Genomic DNA, 8039 nt, shown 5'->3' with positions numbered 1-8039 from the left:
CCTTAAGTGTTATGAGTCAGTTTATGCACTCACCAAGTGCAGACCATATGGCCACGATCATCATATTTTAGCATATTTGAAGTTCCCACCGGGAAAAGGAATATTATATGGGAGACACGGGAATCTGAGAATTGAAGGTTTTACTGATGCAGATTGGGCTGGTGATGTAACTAATAGGCAATCGACATCTGGATACTTTACTTTTGTTGGAGGTAATTTAGTTACGTGGCGTAGTAAGAAACAGAAAGTGGTCTCATGATCATCAGTCGAAGCCAAGTACAGAGGTATGGCCAAGGAATTTGCGAGATTCTTTGGTTGCGTAAGTTTCTTTGGGGAGTTGGGTTCAAACCAAAGGATACTATGAAGTTATATTGTGATAACAAGTCTGCAAGGGATATAGCGGACAATCCAGTACAACATGATTAGACGAAGCACGTGGAGGTTGACATACATTTTATCAAGGAAAAACTTGAAAGAAAAATTGTATCTCTTCCGTTTGTGACTTCTGATGAGCAACTTGCAGATGTCCTTACTCATGCAGTATGCAGTAGAACGTTTAATGACTCACTCATGAAGTTGGGCATGTGTGATATCTATGCACCAACTTGAAGGGGAATGTTAGCATAAGTCATAAAGAGTATGTAAAGATTATGTAGTTATTATAGGGGTTTTCTTGTAGGAAGGTTAGAGATTGTGTCCTTTTATGTTTCCTTGTGTAATTAGGACTGGATTTATATATCTTATACTCATGAAATAATAGAAATTATTCCTGCCGTATAATTTCAATTGTACCTATATCTAAAACCTTTTTAGTGCTTGTCGATGCTGCCAAAAGATACAATGCCAAAAATGTTCCTTCTCCCCCTAAGAGGACCTTCAAACCTAATAACCTATCGATTTTCAAATGCTCTTTTTCTAAAAAATTTGGTCACATGAAGATAAAGTGCCCTAAGTATAAGGCATGGCTATCAAAACAAGGAGCCAGGAAAGGTAAAAATATTTTTGCTTGTTTTGAAAGTAATTAATTGATATGCCTAGTGATGCTTGATGGCTTGACTCTGGCTCTTCTATTCATGTTACGAACTCATTGCCGGACTTCATAACAAATAGAATTCCAACTAAAGATGAAGTCAGAGTGTCTGTTGGCAATGGAAGAAGAGTTGAAGTCAAGGCTATAGGCACCGTTAGTCTTAAGTTTGATTTTAGTTTTTATTTAGACTTGGAAAATGTCGTTTACGTATCTTCTATGAGAAGGAAGTTAGTTTTAGTTTCAAGATTAGTATTATTGGGTTTTTATTTTACTATCAATAAGATTGGCTTCAACGTTTTTTATAATTCTTCCTATGTTTGCACTGGTTCACTAGTTGATGGGATGTTTAAGTTTAAATTAAAACTTGATCAAATTGTTTTAAACGTGGAAGACCAAAAATTTAAGCCACAACAATATTCAAATCTTTGGCATGAAAGGCTTTGTCACATTTCAAAAGGAAGAATGGAAATTTTGGTTTAAAATGAAATCTTGCCTTCATTAAACTTTGAAGATTTTGATTATTGTGTGGAGTGTGTCAAAGGAAAATTAAATAAGTCTAGAAAAGAGGGATCAACTCGTAGTAATCAAATTTTGGAAATTATTCATACAGATATTTGTGGTCCTTTTCCAACAAAAACCATTGAAGGAAACAAGTATTTTATCACCTTCATTGATGATTTTTCTAGGTTTTGTTATGTATACTTAATTTGAGAAACTTGGACCACAAACAATAATGATCAACATCACTGGGCATGCAAAAGAAGAATGATGCATTGACGATCATGAAGCAGTAATTACAAGTGAATTGGAAGAATTTCAAAATGAACATGTTCAAGATGATGCTGCAGCAAATAATGATGGTGGAGGCACAAATGAGAATGTGCAGTAGCCCGTTCAAACCTTAATCCTAGCACAACATGTTGACATTCCTTTGACAAAGTCTACTAGGGTAAGAAAGCTTACTATTCTCAGTGATTTTGTATACTTGACTGATTGTGAAGAAAATTTTGTCATAGTTTGAAAACCCTACTACCTGTGGAGCCTAAAATAATCTCAAATATTCTAGAGGCGACACGTGAACTTTTATTCAAGAAAGACAAGATTGCCCTCAATATATTGGCAAGCTTCTAAGATGCTCCCACGTGCAGCTCACACCCTTGGAGGTCTCAGCAGCTGAATATGATTGCCCACAGCTCACCTGCCCTTAACAAGGAATTAAAGATAAGGATTAATCACCCACATCCTATCTTTAATACATATTATTGAAGATTGACTCCAATCAAGTAAGTAATCCTAATTTAAATCAAGGGAATTGTTATTAGCACTCCAAAATTTTCTTTTGGCACTCCAAACTTTCTATAATTAGAAAGAAAAATACACTTGTGAGGAGTGTAGAATGAGATTTTTGGAGTGCTATTAACAATTCCCTAAATCAATTAGGGATAATTACCTCATTATCTCAATATATTATTTCCTATTAAATATCTTGGGAATATTTAGAGAATGGCTGACCCTAGCCCTATAAATACCACATATTCTACCAATTTTTCAGAGCTTTTGCAACCCTAAAAAAGCAATAAACACTTTAGTCTCTCAGAGAAACTAACTTAAGCATTAGAGATCCGTTCACCTAACCCCCCCAACACCTCGTGGGCGCGTGAGGCTTAGGTCTCTGATCAAAGGTGTTGATTGTTTTGCTGGTGCATTTTTGTCAAGACTGAAGATGGCGGAAATTTGCATCGACAAATTGGCTTTCATTGAGAGCTGATTCAAAACACTCGAAGAAGCCTCTCGCATTTGTTTCTTGAATTTTCTATTACGTTGAATTTCTCACACATCGTATCAATTAATTTTTCCTAGAAAAGTTTCTTGATCAATCCTTGGAGAAAGGATACAATGGTAGGAAATTTAGAAACTAGGACAAATGGAACCCCGTACATTCAAGGATTTGGACTGAAAAGTTGAGACGATGACATAGCCCCACGTCGGAGGTCCTCAAGGCTCAACACAACAATAGAAGGAGCCCCCCAGGCCACACCGCTACCATCATCACCGTGACCCACCAGGCCACAACACCACCTTCACCCTTACAGTGTCGTACCCTACCAAACCTTAGGCATGAAGCCTAGGTCCACTTCCAAGCCCATGGGTAAGAGGCCCAAAACTTAGCCCTGGCCAAAAGGCCTAGCCCATTATAGTAGCAAGACTTGTTCCACGGCAGGCCCAAACCAGAACCTAGAATGCGGTAGCTACTGCCAGCCAAGCAACTCAATGGGCCCAAGCCCTAGCCACTCAACCAGCAGACCATGATGTGGCAGCCTAACGGCCAGAAGGGTTAACGTTCATGCAGGCCCAAGACGAGCAAGCGCCGGTTTAACGCGCCCCGCGACCCACTTCGACGACTCGGCCTATGGCCCAATCCATTATAAGGCCACCTCTAACGGTCCAGATTCCAACCACAGGTCCCGCAATCAATTTAGGGTTAGTTATACCCCACTTTTCTGCAAGAATCCCTCTTTGGGCTCAAGCTTTGTACATGCGGTCCACTATACTTCCACCACACATGGAGACGCCCATTTTCCATGCTCTTCCAATTCAAACGATAGGCGCTACATGCCCCAGCAGGTCACCAATTTCATGAACACCCTTGCGCAATAAACCGCCTTAGTGAACCAACTCCTCGAGTGCATCAAGATGTAGCGTGCCCTAGATGAGGTGTCTCGAAGTAGGACAAGAGCGGAAAAACGTGACTCATTCCACGGCATATCGAAAAAGAGCCGCTCAACCCACCACAGACCCTGCATTTGGGTAGTGTGCATTCTCGTTTGGGCCCCCGGGGAAACGTCTTCTCATGCCTAAATGCACAGAGAAACATTCATTCCCGACTCGGTTCATAAGTCAGTGTGCATTCTAGGTTGGGTTCACAGGACAGTCCAAGTGAAGCGTCCACATAAGGCTAGGCCTATAAGGAAATCCTCCTACAAGGCAACGGAGTAGGCACTTGCATGACGCTCAAAAGAAAGCATGAGAACAGTCCAGCATGAGTTCCACCGACAGCCCTCTCCAAGAGCGACCGCGAGCAGCACAGCATGAACCACGTGCATTGTAACTGCAGCATAAACGAGCAGGACGTGTCGAAAAGCAACTTGGACCTGCAGATCAGTCAAGTAGACTGAAAAGGCAGCTACACCTTCACCACTATGAGCGACAAAGAAATCGATAAGCAGTGGAATGCTTACAACCTAAGAAAGTACTACGTGTGACATCCCACCGCTCATTGAACCCTATTTAGATGAAAAAGTTTGAAGACTCAAGTTGCTCGACGGACAAGACCTCGCATGCTGAGAATTCTCAGTTGTTATGACATTACTGCCTATTAGCAAAATTAATAAAAGCCTATATTCTCAATGAAGATTGAAGGAATTCTTCGTAAGCCTGGGCCAAATGCATAAACAAACTGACTAACTCCTGTGATAAGCAGAAGACACCCGTTGCTCGGCAAACATGGTGTAAGACACATGCTGCCTTGCAGACACGGTGTAAGACACCCGTTGCCCGGTGGACATGGTGCAAGACACTCGTTGCCGAGCAGACATAGTGTGAGATGCCCACTGCCCTGCAGACATGGCATAACCACCCCTGTGACAAGTAGAAGACGCCCTCTGCACATTCAGACGTGGTGGATCTGGAATATCCAGATGTGGATGGGTGGTACGGCTACTCAATTTCCCCTGATGTCAACGAATACCTAAGCCGACGACTCCCAGAATTGGCCAAAATAGTCCTTTCACTAGAATAAACTTAGTTAATCAAAGGATTCAATTCCGTAAGATCTCGAGTCTCTAACTGGAAGAGACACTAAGTGCAGGACCCCTGCTTATGAAAAAGTTCGTGTGACAAGATGGTTCGTCCTCAACGAGCAAATCTTCATGAAATGGCTTGATTGTAAAGTGTTGCAATAATAGTTAAGCGACCTATGGGATTAAAGTTATGACTAGGAAGGATATGGCATCTAAGGAATGACTTTTCCTACACCTCACGCCAAAAAAAACCTCTGAGAGCCAGGGATGACGCCTGAAGTGGTTACGCTAGTCTTCTACTCTTGTAAGTAAGATACCTGGCCGACAACATGACGGCGAAAAGCCCAAGGTAGCCCGTAAGCTGAAAATTACTCCTACCATGACTACGCGGACTCGCCTACTTATTTACAAGCAGCACTTCCGACCGACAGTCTATAGTTTAAGTTTTGCTGGGATAAAGTCGAGTGTCATGACTATAGCTGCTACGTGAACCTCCTCTGCTTCCTACTAGAAGCACGAGTCTGGCCGACGGCTCTATAAGTCAAAAATCTCACGACATGCACCGCGAGGGCCAAAGCTCAAGAAGCCACTAAAGTCGAGTGTCACGACTATAGCAACAATGCAGACCTCTTTTGCTTCCTACGAGAAGCATGAATCCTGCCGATGGCTCTATAAGTCAAAAATCTCGCAACACGCCCCGAGAAGGCCGAAGCTTAAGAAGACACTAAAGTCGAATGTCACGACTACAGCAGCTACGCTAACCTCCACTGCTTCCTACAAGAAGCACGAGTCTGGCCGACAGCTTTATAAGTCAAAAATCTCACAACATGCCCCAAGAGGGCTAAAGCCCACGAAGTTACCTAAAGCCAAGATTCACAGCTATAGTAGTTGCGCGAACTCGGCTACCTCTTATAGAGACAACGAGTTATGTCGCCAACTCTATAAGTTGGAAATCCCGTATTTCTTCCTTTTACAGGTAAAGCTCTAGAAGCGTAAAGTGACCGCATGAGTCAACTGCTCCATACAAGTAGCCAACTCAACTGCCCGTCCTACGGCAAAGTTTTGCAAGACGCCTCAAGCAAGCAAGGCTCCCGAAACCCCAAAGCCAAAACTAAAACCTAAGTGATGACATGGGATCAACTACTCCATTGAAGCAACTCACCTAGCTACCCATCCTACAGTAAAGTTTGGCGAAAGACATGGCAAAATAGAGAGATGAATCAAAAACAAAGAAATTTGTTTATTAAATTTCTAGCAAATTGATAAACTGGCTCGAATGCCAACAAAGTTCAAGCAAAGCAGAACAAAAAGGAAAATAAGAAAACTTCTAAGTTTAAGCAAAAAGACTACTCCTTGGTAGCTCGCGCAACCATTAGTTCCCCGACTGCCACACTTTCAGCAGCCATACCATTCCTAGCAGCTAAAGTTTTCATCAACTCATCCTCAGTTGCCCCTGCCTGAAATGCTTGACCCTCGACTGCTCCACCAAAGGCAGCCTAAAACATGAAATCAAGCAGATAAACTGGAGAAATGGAAAAAGTCTCAAAGTCCTTCATGGAAAACTCATAATCCGACTGCTTGCCCTGAAGATAGTCTACATAGCCAAGTTTGTAGAAATCGGCCTAACAAGAAGCAAAAGTTACTTCACGACTAACTTTCTCATTCTTCATCTGCGTATTCTTATCAACAAGCCTAGTGTGAGCACCCTACAGCTCATCCAGTTCCTTTCTCATGTTCTCGCTAGCAAACAGTGCACCCTACAGATCCATCTCCTTTGACTCAAGCTTACTGAAAACCTCCTTAAGACGAGACACTTCCGCATGCATGAAGATAAGCTCTTTGTCCTTGGTAAATCAAGCAAATCATAGCTCCGTATTGAAAACGCTCAAGGTCCTTGACCACCAGAGAAACACGACTGACTTCCTTCTCTACAGCTTCCAACATCGCCTGAGTCACACTAAGCCTAGCATTCAAATGGATGACCTCTTGATGAGCTATCTCCAGCTGCAAAGAAGTGGGGGCAGAAGTATAAGACCCCTTCAAAACGGCGAGTTTAAATTCAAGCTTCTCGATCTTTTCAGCAGCCGTGCGAAGCTGAGCCACCAACGCCACTTCGGCTCCCTTAGCACGTTTGACAGCATCCTGATTAACGCACATAGACTCTACTGCCAGGATCAAAGTCTTATGCATTGTAGCAATCAGGAAAGACCTTCTCGAGTAGGCAGAACGCTTGGCAAAAGAGTGTTGACGGATGATAACTTTCCCAACACTGTCAACAAACTTGGCGCATGCATCAACGTCCTTAAGCAAGTTAGCCTTTAGCACCACACAAACTTTGAGAAACTCTCCAACCTCAGACTCAGTGGATCTCTCACAACTGCCCGTGCGAGCAGATTTCCCTTTCTCAGAAGACCAGTCAGTCACGGCAGAATGAGGAACAGGCCCAAACGCCACCTTAGCAGCAAAATCCATCTTTCCATTCTTCATAACTGCAAACCTCTCAAAATCAAAGCCAGATTTAGCTCCCAACGAATGCCTCGATACAAACTCAGACACCAGAGGCACAACTGAACTCTTCCACTGGGCAAGTCTCTCAGCAATGGATGCAGTCACCTTCTGAGCAACAGGTTTCATAGGCTCAGGCTCAACGGTCATCTTCGCCCCCTTGGGGGAAGTTAGATCAATGACAAGCTTCTCGACAGCAGACGAGCTCTCACGAGTAGCAGAAGAAGTCCTCAACTTTTTCTCGACCGAAGGCTCACAGGCAGGTGAGGAAGATCTCCTCTTTCCACCTTCATTAGCAGCAGGCTCTACAACAATGATCAGGCGAGCCAACGCCTCGTCTTTTATCTGTTTTATTTCTTCCTTCGAAGGCAAGCCACCCTTCTCCAGATGAATAGGGCTGAGTAGTCAATGCCATTCACAGTACTCAGCAGGAATGCCCAAGGAAACATGCACTTTCTTCATATATGCCGAAATCCTTGGAGTTGAGCCAAACTTCGAATTTACACAAAGTAGGAAAGGCGATCAATAAATTGAAGTCATGGATCAGCTCAACAAAAATTCAAGCAGGACAAGAATAAAGTAGTTCACTTACCATTGATAAAGGTAGTCAAGACACGTAGCTCAGGAGAAGAGTCAGACTCCCACTCTCCACTCACCTTCTAGGTGTCTCTCACTTACTCATGATCACCTTTGCTAGAAGCATC

This window comes from Pyrus communis, chromosome 7 (assembly GCF_963583255.1).
Source record: "Pyrus communis chromosome 7, drPyrComm1.1, whole genome shotgun sequence".
Taxonomy (NCBI): domain Eukaryota; kingdom Viridiplantae; phylum Streptophyta; class Magnoliopsida; order Rosales; family Rosaceae; genus Pyrus; species Pyrus communis.
Note: the sequence above shows the minus strand (reverse complement) of the source record.